We start from the raw sequence: 13238 nt of genomic DNA, 5'->3' as shown, positions 1-13238 counted from the left end.
CAAAATTACAACCCATCAATGTTTTCTACGACGTAAGACATCCAAATCTATATCATGAACACGTGAACATTTATTCAGTAACAACAGGTCCGGTCACATTGGTAAGAGCTGCTCAACTGTTTAAACGCCGTTTTCGGAGACAGTGTATGAATCCGTATCAAGCGTCACAACATTTACATATTAGTTATGATTTCAGCAGGTTTTATGTTGTCACAACATTTACATGTTAGTTATGATTTCAGCAGGTTTTATGTTGTTACAACATTTACATGTTAGTTATGATTTCAGCAGGTTTTATGTTGTCACAACATTTACATGTTAGTTATGATTTCAGCAGGTTTTATGTTGTTGTTGATGTTGTGATGCAGCAATCCACCTGGACAAGGTCAACGTCCGGAGCTACACGGCGTGGAGCATCATGGACAACTTCGAGTGGGCCCGGGGCTACACGGAGAGATTCGGACTGCACTACGTCGACTTCGACGACCCCAACCTCACCCGTGTCCCCAAGGCGTCGGCAGCGTTCTACAGACATGCAAGTGTTGTTTGTACACTGGCCACTGAGACATTCAGCGAAACACATACTCCATCTCCGCACAATGCAATGACGTCATCGAGCAAAACTTGACGTAAAAACATACGCGTTAACCTCTCCACAAAACATGAAGTAAAAACATACGTTACACTCTCCACTACCGGCCCTCCTATCTATTGCAATAAAAATGCATTGAATGTGTTTAGAATGAAGGAATATTAGCACTGAATACATTTACTAGCGAACAAAAAGAAACACTCGGATTTTACAATGATCGGTTGCGGAATATGTGCACAGCTGCTGTCGGAAACTCGGGTCAGTTGTAGCGGAATAACTTCGGCTGTAGCTCTGAGACGTAAACAATGGTTGATATTATGGGTGAAGTCATTTATCTAGCTCCATCAAAATACTTTGATAATACATTCAAAATACATTTTTGCTCAAAATGAATAAGCTGTATCGCAGGGGAAATGCAACTTACGTTCAATGCACAATAATTAAATTTTCGTTGTGTTCATTGAAATTCCTGTGATCTGATTAGCTGAATTGGTCACGTGTTATTGCATTCATTTCCCAATGAATCACTCTCCTACCCAGAGTTCCTTGCGGCCGGCAGCCAGCCAGCATAGTACCTCTGCCACAGGCCAGCACCATGTGACGATTCGTCACATCTTTCACAGTCCATTCAAGATATTGCATATGATTTTCGTCCGTTTCATGTTTGACAAGTCTACACATTTTCATAAACAAATGTCAAAGAATGGTTATCTTTCGTTGAGAAAGTATGCTAATATGTAAAAATCTACTTGTTTTTGCGTAGTTATCCTATGTTTACATTGGTTGTACGGCTCCACGTGCTGTCATCGAAGCGGAGAGCTAGCGACACGGTCACTTTGATGCATAAATATATATTGTCATGCAACTCACTGTCGCAGTTGTAGTAGCATATATAGCTATATAGTTATGCAAAACAATATGTAAAGCGCCCCCAAATACTTGCATTAGTCCGTTATATACTGATTTCTGAAAAAGCGCGTTTTGTTTACAAACAAGAGAAAAGTCCGGTCACGTGATATGCAAATTAGCCTGTGGCAGTGGTGTTATGCTGAGTCCCCACTGCAACGGAGTGTGCCAATGAATGTAAAAAATTAAGCCACGCCCACCGAGGCGCACTACTTTTATAACTGCGGAATGTCGGGGAATCCCAATATTGCTGTCTAGGGAATTCCCTTTCTGCTCACGTGTATCGTCATGCACAGGACATTTAGCGACTTTCATGCATGTTCATTGTCTAAACAAACCTTTGAAACCGAAGGCCGAGAATGAATGAAACCGCAAACGTGCAGGCTCGCTGCCCTGTTTTTTTTCTGCTCGCCTCGGTTCAAATTTCATGTCTTCGGGTTTCATTTCTAACTAGCATTTTTCAAACTGTGTTTTACCGTAATCAGGGAAGTAATGTTTGAATCTGGCGGTAACTGACCATGTATTTTGAAACAGCCGCCTTCTCCCGGACATATTTCTTCCGGTTCGTTACAGTCTGACTGTTGCAGTTCTTTTCGGTTCTTTGTCTTAATTGACAGGTCCTGCTCTCCGTTGATTGGCTACTGACTGTGTAGGCGTGTCAAGTTATGTGCATAAATTAAACGATCACCTGATTCATGTCACGCCACAGTATGTTTTCCTACACCTGGAATGTTTATCAATGTCGTCATTTTTGTCTGTTTTGATATATGCAACTGTTCGGGGTTAAACTATTGTAGATAAAACATGTTTTACGTTGTCGAATTTAATTATAAGCATTGACTTATATTTTTTTCGGTTCATTGAGGTATGAATCGAAAAACCGATGTGCAAACTGTATGAATCCGCAACATTGGGAAATGAATGCAATAACACGTGACCAATTCAGCTAATCAGAATGCAGGAATCATGAACACAACGAAAATTTAATTATATCGCATCTAAATCCTTACCTTCGTACTTCGTATCTATAAACACGATAATACTTACATTATTTCCGACAATGCTTCTTTTTATTCAAATAGACAGGAGGGCCTGATCTGACATATGTATATTCCTGATAAATGATATTTATTACACGTAAAGCACCCGGCCACAACATGTACAATGTTAGGGTCTAAACACATGAAATTAGCTAACGTCTCACCACCTGAACACAGCATCCCCATAATCTAAACATGTTTAGAGTTTGAACATAAGGATTTTAGATTAAATTATTGTTCAGACCCTAAGGGTGGGTTTGTGGTTAGGATCTAAAAACATTGCCTACATTGTATGAAACATATCTGCTTGCCCTGGTGGTGCTAAGTCTGACGTCACCCCCGGTGAACATGGAGTAACACGTGCTTATGTCTGCTACAGGTGATACAGGACAACGGGTTCAAGAAAGGTGCACTCACTGACCCCAACAGACGACCACTTCCGCACGAAGACGACTTCCTGTACGGTCATTTCCCAGAAGGCTTTGCATGGGGCGCTTTCACTTCGGCTCAGCAGACGGAGGGTGGCGGAAATTTGCATGGTGAAACTTTCATTGATTGTACAGTCACATTAGAGTGGCCTTGACCTTAGGAAGAGTGAGTGAGTTTAACGCCGCCAAGAACAGTATGTAAGTAAAGTCACGGCGTGTCAGCTAAATGTGGCAGGAACAGCGGAAGTGATGTGAGTCTCAGATATTTGCCACTTTGGTGAAACCCACGAGCACGGGAATGTGCTGACAAACATAGATACTTTATTATGAAGGCGAACACGGATTCGAACCCACGATCATAGGTTTCTGGCGCGCCTAAGGGACGCAACTCTGCACAACAATTTCCTGCACCTTGCAGGACTAAGCAACCAATGTGTAGCCAGTGTTGTCCACATGTGTATGTTGTAGCCAGTGTTGTCTACATGTGTATGTTGTAGCCAGTGTTGTCTTCATGTGTATGTTGTAGCCAGTGTTGTGTATGTTGTAGCCAGTGTTGTCTACATGTATATGTTGTAGCCAGTGTTGTGTACATGTGTATGTTATAGCCAATGTTGTGTACATGTGTATGTTATAGCCAGTGTTGTGTACATGTATATGTTGTAGCCAGTGTTGTGTACATGTGTATGTTATAGCCAGTGTTGTCTACATGTGTATGTTGTAGCCAGTGTTGTCTACATGTGTATGTTATAGCCAGTGTTGTGTATGTTGTAGCCAGTGTTGTGTACATGTATATGTTATAGCCAGTGTTGTGTATGTTATAGCCAGTGTTGTGTACATGTGTATGTTGTAGCCAGTGTTGTGTATGTTATAGCCAGTGTTGTGTACACGTGTATGTTGTAGCCAGTGTTGTGTACATGTGTATGTTATAACCAGTGTTGTCTACATGTGTATGTTGTAGCCAGTGTTGTCTACATGTGTATGTTGTAGCCAGTGTTGTCTACATGTGTATGTTGTAGCCAGTGTTGTGTATGTTGTAGCCAGTGTTGTCTACATGTATATGTTGTAGCCAGTGTTGTGTACATGTATATGTTGTAGCCAGTGTTGTGTATGTTGTAGCCAGTGTTGTGTATGTTGTAGCCAGTGTTGTGTATGTTGTAGCCAGTGTTGTCTACATGTGTATGTTGTAGCCAGTGTTGTCTACATGTGTATGTTGTAGCCAGTGTTGTCTACATGTGTATGTTGTAGCCAGTGTTGTCTACATGTGTATGTTGTAGCCAGTGTTGTCTACATGTGTATGTTGTAGCCAGTGTTGTGTATGTTGTAGCCAGTGTTGTCTACATGTGTATGTTATAGCCAGTGTTGTGTACATGTGTATGTTGTAGCCAGTGTTGTCTACATGTGTATGTTGTAGCCAGTGTTGTGTATGTTGTAGCCAGTGTTGTCTACATGTGTATGTTATAGCCAGTGTTGTCTACATGTGTATGTTGTAGCCAGTGTTGTGTACATGTGTATGTTGTAGCCAGTGTTGTGTATGTTGTAGTCAGTGTTGTCTACATGTGTATGTTGTAGCCAGTGTTGTGTACATGTGTATGTTGTAGTCAGTGTTGTCTACATGTGTATGTTGTAGCCAGTGTTGTGTACATGTGTATGTTGTAGTCAGTGTTGTCTACATGTGTATGTTGTAGCCAGTGTTGTGTACATGTGTATGTTGTAGCCAGTGTTGTCTACATGTGTATGTTATAGCCAGTGTTGTCTACATGTGTATGTGGTAGCCAGTGTTGTCTACATGTGTATGTTGTAGCCAGTGTTGTGTATGTTGTAGTCAGTGTTGTCTACATGTGTATGTTGTAGCCAGTGTTGTGTACATGTGTATGTTGTAGTCAGTGTTGTCTACATGTGTATGTTGTAGCCAGTGTTGTGTACATGTGTATGTTGTAGTCAGTGTTGTCTACATGTGTATGTTGTAGCCAGTGTTGTGTACATGTGTATGTTGTAGCCAGTGTTGTCTACATGTGTATGTTGTAGCCAGTGTTGTGTACATGTATATGTTGTAGCCGGTGTTGTCTACATGTGTATGTTGTCGCCAGTGTTCTGTACATGTGTATGTTGTAGCCAGTGTTGTCTACATGTGTATGTTGTAGTCAGTGTTGTCTACATGTGTATGTTGTAGCCAGTGTTGTGTATGTTGTAGCCAGTGTTGTGTACATGTGTATGTTGTAGTCAGTGTTGTCTACATGTGTATGTTGTAGCCAGTGTTGTCTACATGTGTATGTTGTAGCCAGTGTTGTGTATGTTGTAGCCAGTGTTGTGTACATGTATATGTTGTAGCCAGTGTTGTCTACATGTGTATGTTGTAGTCAGTGTTGTCTACATGTGTATGTTGTAGTCAGTGTTGTCTACATGTGTATGTTGTAGCCAGTGTTGTCTACATGTGTATGTTGTAGCCAGTGTTGTGTATGTTGTAGCCAGTGTTGTGTACATGTATATGTTGTAGCCAGTGTTGTGTATGTTGTAGCCAGTGTTGTGTACATGTGTATGTTCTAGCCAGTGTTGTGTATGTTGTAGCCAGTGTTGTGTACATGTGTATGTTGTAGCCAGTGTTGTCTACATGTGTATGTTGTAGCCAGTGTTGTCTACATGTGTATGTTGTAGCCAGTGTTGTCTACATGTGTATGTTGTAGCCACTGTTGTGTATGTTGTAGCAAGTGTTGTCTACATGTATATGTTGTAGCCAGTGTTGTGTACATGTGTATGTTGTAGCCAGTGTGTCAACATGTATATGTTGTAGCCAGTGTTGTGTGTGTTGTAATCAGTGTTGTGTATGTTGTAGCCAGTGATGTGTATGTTGTAGCCAGTGTTGTGTATGTTGTAGCCTGTGTTGTGTATGTTGTAGCCAGTGTTGTGTACATGTGTATTTTGTAGCCAGTGTTGTCTACATGTGTATATTGTAGCCAGTGTGTCAACATGTATATGTTGTAGCCAGTGTTGTGTGTGTTGTAATCAGTGTTGTGTATGTTGTAGCCAGTGATGTGTTTGTTGTAGCCAGTGTCGTCTACATGTGTATGTTATAGCCAGTGTTGTGTACATGTGTATATTGTAGCCAGTGTTGTGTACATGTGTATATTGTAGCCAGTGTTGTGTACATGTGTATGTTGTAGCCAGTGTTGTCTACATGTGTATGTTGTAGCCAGTGTTGTGTATGTTGTCGCCAGTGTTGTCTACATGTGTATGTTGTCGCCAGTGTTGTCTACATGTGTATGTTGTAGCCAGTGATGTGTACATGTGTATGTTGTAGCCAGTGTTGTCTACATGTGTATGTTGTCGCCAGTGTTGTCTACATGTGTATGTTGTCGCCAGTGTTGTGTACATGTGTATGTTGTAGCCAGTGTTGTGTACATGTGTATATTGTAGCCAGTGTTGTGTACATGTGTATGTTGTAGCCAGTGTTGTCTACATGTGTATGTTGTAGCTATTTGTTGTCTACATGTGTATGTTGTAGCCTGTGTTGTCTACATGTGTATGTTGTAGCCAGTGTTGTCTACATGTATATGTTGTAGCCAGTGTTGTGTATGTTGTAGCCAGTGTTGTGTATGTTGTAGCCAGTGTTGTCTACATGTTTTTGTTGTAGCCAGTGTTGTCTACATGTGTATGTTGCAGTCAGTGTTGTGTATGTTGTAGCCAGTGTTGTCTACATGTGTATGTTGTAGCCAGTGTTGTCTACATGTGTATGTTGTAGCCAGTGTTGTCTACATGTGTATGTTGCAGCCAGTGTTGTGTTTGTTGTAGCCAGTGTTGTCTACATGTGTATGTTGTAGCCAGTGTTGTGTATGTTGTGTATGTTGTAGCCAGTGTTGTGTATGTTGTGTATGTTGTAGCCAGTGTTGTGTATGTTGTGTATGTTGCAGCCAGTGTTGTGTATGTTGTAGCCAGTGTTGTCTACATGTTTTTGTTGTAGCCAGTGTTGTCTACATGTGTATGTTGCAGCCAGTGTTGTCTACATGTGTATGTTGTAGCCAGTGTTGTCTACATGTGTATGTTGTAGCCAGTGTTGTCTACATGTGTATGTTGTAGCCAGTGTTGTCTACATGTGTATGTTGCAGCCAGTGTTGTGTTTGTTGTAGCCAGTGTTGTCTACATGTGTATGTTGTAGCCAGTGTTGTGTATGTTGTGTATGTTGTAGCCAGTGGTGTGTATGTTGTAGCCAGTGTTGTGTATGTTGTGTATGTTGCAGCCAGTGTTGTGTATGTTGTAGCCAGTGATGTCTACATGTGTATGTTGTAGCCAGTGTTGTCTACATGTGTATGTTGTAGCCAGTGATGTCTACATGTGTATGTTGTAGCCAGTGTTGTGTATGTTGTGTATGTTGTAGCCAGTGTTGTCTACATGTGTATGTTGTAGCCAGTGTTGTGTATGTTGTGCATGTTGTAGCCAGTGTTGTCTACATGTGTATGTTGTAGCCAGTGTTGTGTATGTTGTGTATGTTGTAGCCAGTGTTGTCTACATGTGTATGTTGTAGCCAGTGTTGTCTACATGTGTATGTTGTAGCCAGTGATGTCTACATGTGTATGTTGTAGCCAGTGTTGTGTATGTTGTGTATGTTGTAGCCAGTGTTGTCTACATGTGTGTGTTGTAGCCAGTGTTGTGTATGTTGTGTATGTTGTAGCCAGTGTTGTCTACATGTGTATGTTGTAGCCAGTGCTGTGTATGTTGTGTATGTTGTAGCCAGTGTTGTCTACATGTGTATGTTGTAGCCAGTGTTGTGTATGTTGTGTATGTTGTAGCCAGTGTTGTCTACATGTGTATGTTGTAGCCAGTGCTGTGTATGTTGTGTTTGTTATAGCCAGTGTTGTCTACATGTGTATGTTGTAGCCAGTGTTGTCTACATGTGTATGTTGCAGCCAGTGTTGTGTTTGTTGTAGCCAGTGTTGTCTACATGTGTATGTTGTAGCCAGTGTTGTGTATGTTGTGTATGTTGTAGCCAGTGTTGTGTATGTTGTAGCCAGTGTTGTGTATGTTGTGTATGTTGCAGCCAGTGTTGTGTATGTTGTAGCCAGTGATGTCTACATGTGTATGTTGTAGCCAGTGTTGTCTACATGTGTATGTTGTAGCCAGTGTTGTCTACATGTGTATGTTGTAGCCAGTGATGTCTACATGTGTATGTTGTAGCCAGTGTTGTGTATGTTGTAGCCAGTGTTGTCTACATGTGTGTGTTGTAGCTAGTGTTGTGTATGTTGTGTATGTTGTAGCCAGTGTTGTCTACATGTGTATGTTGTAGCTAGTGTTGTGTATGTTGTCGCCAGTGTTGTCTACATGTGTATGTTGTAGCCAGTGTTGTCTACATGTGTATGTTGTAGCCAGTGTTGTGTATGTTGTGTATGTTGTAGCCAGTGTTGTCTACATGTGTATGTTGTAGCCAGTGTTGTGTATGTTGTGTATGTTGTAGCCAGTGTTGTCTACATGTGTATGTTGTAGCCAGTGTTGTCTACATGTGTATGTTGTAGCCAGTGATGTCTACATGTGTATGTTGTAGCCAGTGTTGTGTATGTTGTGTATGTTGTAGCCAGTGTTGTCTACATGTGTATGTTGTAGCCAGTGTTGTGTATGTTGTGTATGTTGTAGCCAGTGTTGTCTACATGTGTATGTTGTAGCCAGTGCTGTGTATGTTGTGTATGTTGTAGCCAGTGTTGTCTACATGTGTATTTTGTAGCCAGTGTTGTGTATGTTGTGTATGTTGTAGCCAGTGTTGTCTACATGTGTATGTTGTAGCCAGTGCTGTGTATGTTGTGTTTGTTATAGCCAGTGTTGTCTACATGTGTATGTTGTAGCCAATGTTGTGTACATGTGTATGTTGTAGCCAGTGATGTCTACATGTATGTGTCTGACAGGGAGGGGTGACAGTCTATGGGACGTGTTCACAACAACTGAAGACGGCCCCATGTCCTACCAACACTACATGGCCGATGTTCAGAGTCTGAAAGATATTGGGGTAAGGACCAAGGGATTGTCAGAATGTCAAAATAAAGCACTTTATACATATAGAGTTTAACATTTCACCGATTCTGTGTCAACTTCCAAGTTCTGGGACCTGAGCATAGTGGCATAGACATTCAAGTTCATGGTTTGTCAGATTTCTGTATTGTTTCATGTTTCTAATGAAGTATTGTCTTACTCCTGCATGACGTATATGAATATGACAAGAAACTATTGATACCATCTGTTTTATGTGTATGAACACCGTAATATTAGATAAGTTATTGATCATGTTTGTAAGGATAGTTTTTCGATGTCAGTGAGTGATGTGTCTATGTAGGCCAAGGTGTATTACCTCTCGCTGTCCTGGCCTCGGATCCTGCCAAACGGTGACTCTGGAAATATAAATCGTGAGGGAATCAAGTTCTACCACAAGCTGCTGATGGCTGTCACGGAGGCTGGCATCCAGCCCATAGTCACCCTCCATCACTGGGACGTCCCTGCTGCCTTCAGCAATGGCTGGCTTAGCGAGGAGATTGTAGAAGCCTTCGGCAACTACTCAAGAATATGTTTTAAAGAGTTCGGTGGAAAGGTCAGTAGGATACTGACAATGATAAAAGTCATGCTAATGACGATGAAAATTGCTCATGATAATTACGATGATAATGACAATGACGATGATAAGGATGATGACAATGATATAACGATGATAACGATTCATAATGTTCATGTCCTTAAACAAGAGAGGGAAACGGACAACATGTTACTACCAAGTCAAAGGCTCAATGGTCACTCGCTGTGTAGTGTTGCGGCGCTCGGTGTCCAGATATATCCTGAAAATAATCCTGAAATGATCCGTGTGTTTCATCAATGTGTCTCTCCAGACCTCCATCGGACTTTACCGACCGCAATATTATTGGACAGACATTACTCACAAATTGCACACGGCCCCATTACCTGGACACAACTGGACGATAACGTATGTTTCAACTTGTGGTTTCGACTGACACAACCGGAGATGAACATCTGGAGTAGGGAACGAGCGAGTGTGATTCTACACCGTGGTTTAGTAGGAATCCAGCGACTAAGGACAGCAAGTGAAAGAGTGAGTATGGTTTTACGCCGCTTTTAGCAATATTCCAGCAATATCACGGTGGGGGACACCAGAAATGGGCTTCACACACTGTACCCATGTCGGAAATCGAACCCAGGCCTTCGGCGTAACGAGCTTTTACCACTAGGCTACCCGACCGCAACTCTAAGGACAGCAAGAATGAACCTTCATTATAGACTCTGTTAATAGGTATATTCATATAGCGCTGCACTCCACCCCCAGCACTCAGCGCTTACACTACACAAAGTCAATTGTCACAAATGCTTTTCAAGAAGATAGGTCTTGAGCTGGGGTTTGAATGTTGAAACCGTTCTTGTCACAGTCTGTTCTGTCCGTGTCGTTGCAGCAACAGATCTGAACGATGTAGCGCCAAACGTGTTTAGGTTGAAACTCGGGACATCTAGCAGCTGCTTTGAGCTTGATCTGAGACCCCGCCCTGGTTGAAACTAGGACACTAGTTCACACATGTACAGTCGATCTGTTCTATGTGTACCACAAACACACTTTTTTGAACTGAATACGTGAGTGTTCAGGTAGCCAGTGTAGAGATAGAGTATGTTCCCCGAGCTTTCAAATTGTGCTGCCTTAGTAACCATGCGGACAGGCTTATTTAGAATACTGTCGCTTGTGTTTGTGTCAGGGGTGCACGCGTTCTGCACTAGGCCAGCTCGCCCCCTATGACCTAATATTGTGACCTATGACCTAATATTGTGACCTATGACCTACCTGAGTGGAAAAGGGGAAGGTGCTGTGCAAAAACTACAAAAGGACATTTTATTAAGGATTGATGAAATAGGTCAACAATGTAAAAAAAAAACATGCGTTGAAATAGTTTTCATAAGATTATATGGTATAAACATATTGCATTCAATTGAAACATTTCTTATACTAACGAAACCATTTTGGCGAACATGTTAGGGAACAATTATTATGAAGCCTTATGAAAATGTTTATAGAATGTCAGAAACCTCATGTTCTGATCAGTGGATACGTAGGTGGGCTACATGGTCTTGTGCCCCAGCAGTGGGGTGACAGTCCTGTAACACTAACGCCGCCAGTGAATGATGAGGATGCAGGTTCAGTGTCAGTGTGATGGGAATGTCTCCTCCACAGGTGAAAATGTGGATTCCTCTGAATGATCCGAACAAAATGGCGTTGCTAGGATACGAGCAGGGCGACCACGCCCCTGGTATTAGAGGTGAAGGTTATACAGCCGCACATAACATGCTGAAGGCTCACGCCTCCGTCTACCGAATATACCAGCGAGAGTTCCACCATTCCCAGGGAGGTGAGTAATAGCATTCAGTGTTACATACCTGTGACGTTGGTCAATTCAAAAGTGACTTTCACTTTGTGTGAGTCCATTAGAGTATGAACCATACATTGTTAGGCCCTCACTCTATGAAGGTTCATACTCCAATGAACTCACACAAAATGTCTATTATATTTTTTTCTATCCCTCGAGGGATGTAGCGCTAGATCTATTCGTGTGACTTCATGTTTACACTGACAGCCATACAACAACCACCTATATCGCGGAATAAAATAGTTCCCCCAAAAGAGCGGTGATATTAACGTATATATGCTAAACTTAATATCTGCGGTAGTTTGCTTACAAGAAATATACTCAAATAATATCACCATTGGATGCGAAAGGTATGTCAAATTCAAGAGTAAAGGGTCTTGATGGTCAGAAAAAAACGCTTCTGTATGCATTCGTGCGAGGGAATTCCCCGGCGTTCCCCCAGGAATGTGGGAGTAGTCCGTCAGTGTTTACGTCATTCTAAGAACACGGCCTCGTGAAAAAAGTATGACTGTCGAATTGAGTATTTCATACACTTGAGAACGTCAATTTTGCGGTCATGCGACCGACGTCTCGTCTAATGGAAGAGCCGTATATCGTGTAAATTAGGTTATTTATTGTCATACACTGGTGCATTTAAGGAATGAATTTCATATTACGTTGGTTTACTGGAGCTTTGAACCGTGCAAATTAAAATCTTGTAAGCGCCGGAGCTTGCGACACCGTATGAAGTTCATTTCTTCTAAATTCGTATTTCAGGCGCCCCACGTTAAGGCGCCCCACATTCAGGCGCCCCACATTCAGGCGCCCCACATCAAGGCGCCCCACATTAAGGCGCCCCACATCAAGGCGCCTCACATTAAGGCGCCCCACATCAAGGCGCCCCACATCAAGGCGCCCCACATTAAGGCGCCCCACATTAAGGCGCCCCACATTCAGGCGCCCCACATTAAGGCGCCCCACATCAAGGCGCCCCACATTAAGGCGCCCCACATCAAGGCGCCCCACATTGAGGCGCCCCAAATCAAGGCGCCCCACATTAAGGCGCCCCACATCAAGGCGCCCCAAATCAAGGCGCCCCACATTAAGGCGCCCCACATCAAGGCGCCCCACGTTAAGGCGATTATCGCCAACTCACCGGTAACTTTGGAGTGCAGTGACCCAATTGCGGGTATATTCTTCACACTTACGCAAAACAAAGTAGTTCCCATTCCATAAATAAGGAAACACAACTCATTGTAGAACAATGACCATTTACCATTTGATTCTAAAATGTATGAAGAATTCAGTGATGTATGTATCGCAGCTGAGTTTGAAATATACGCGTTTCATAACCGGCATACGTGGAACGTGATTTTTTAAACTCTGTCCACTATGGCGGAAAGTTCGCTTCGACGATCGTGTTTGCGTATTTTCCAAAACATTCTAGGTTTATCGGCGACGTTTCAGAATGCTCATTGGTGAGTTGATGAAAAAATAAACAGATACCCGTGATCACAAATATACTATTTTTGAAATCTTATTCTCCAAATAAATAGCCTGGTAGCAAACCCGGGTACTCTCCCAATGTCAGTCAACAAATTGGGAGGTACCAAACCTAAGGCACCGAGAACGATGGGGAGTCGGACAACTTGGTACTTGGGATGCAAGCGTGACATTTCGAAAGCGAGCTCCGCATATTTGCCATGTTTATCCTCAATCTTGTCAATCACATTAGTGTCAAAGGCGACAGAAAATTCAATGATATAAATAATTTCATTGGATTTATCAAAAAGGGCAAGATCAGGTTTGTTGGCCTGGATACGTTTGAGGCTGTGTACGGGCCTATTCCAAAGAATTTTATATTTATCATTTTCCATGACGCCCTCTACATAATCCGGGTCGT

General features: G+C 42.3%; 1 pseudogene; it reads left to right on the top strand.

The window, feature by feature from the left end:
• The window catches only part of LOC139472544 (lactase/phlorizin hydrolase-like), a 36779-nt pseudogene that overhangs the window by 17294 nt on the left and 6247 nt on the right, over positions 1–13238 (top strand).

Source organism: Haliotis cracherodii, unplaced genomic scaffold (genome assembly GCF_022045235.1).
Source record: "Haliotis cracherodii isolate W230 unplaced genomic scaffold, xgHalCrac1.p SCAF_24, whole genome shotgun sequence".
Taxonomy (NCBI): domain Eukaryota; kingdom Metazoa; phylum Mollusca; class Gastropoda; order Lepetellida; family Haliotidae; genus Haliotis; species Haliotis cracherodii.
Note: the sequence above shows the minus strand (reverse complement) of the source record. Positions and strands in the feature narration are given on the sequence as shown.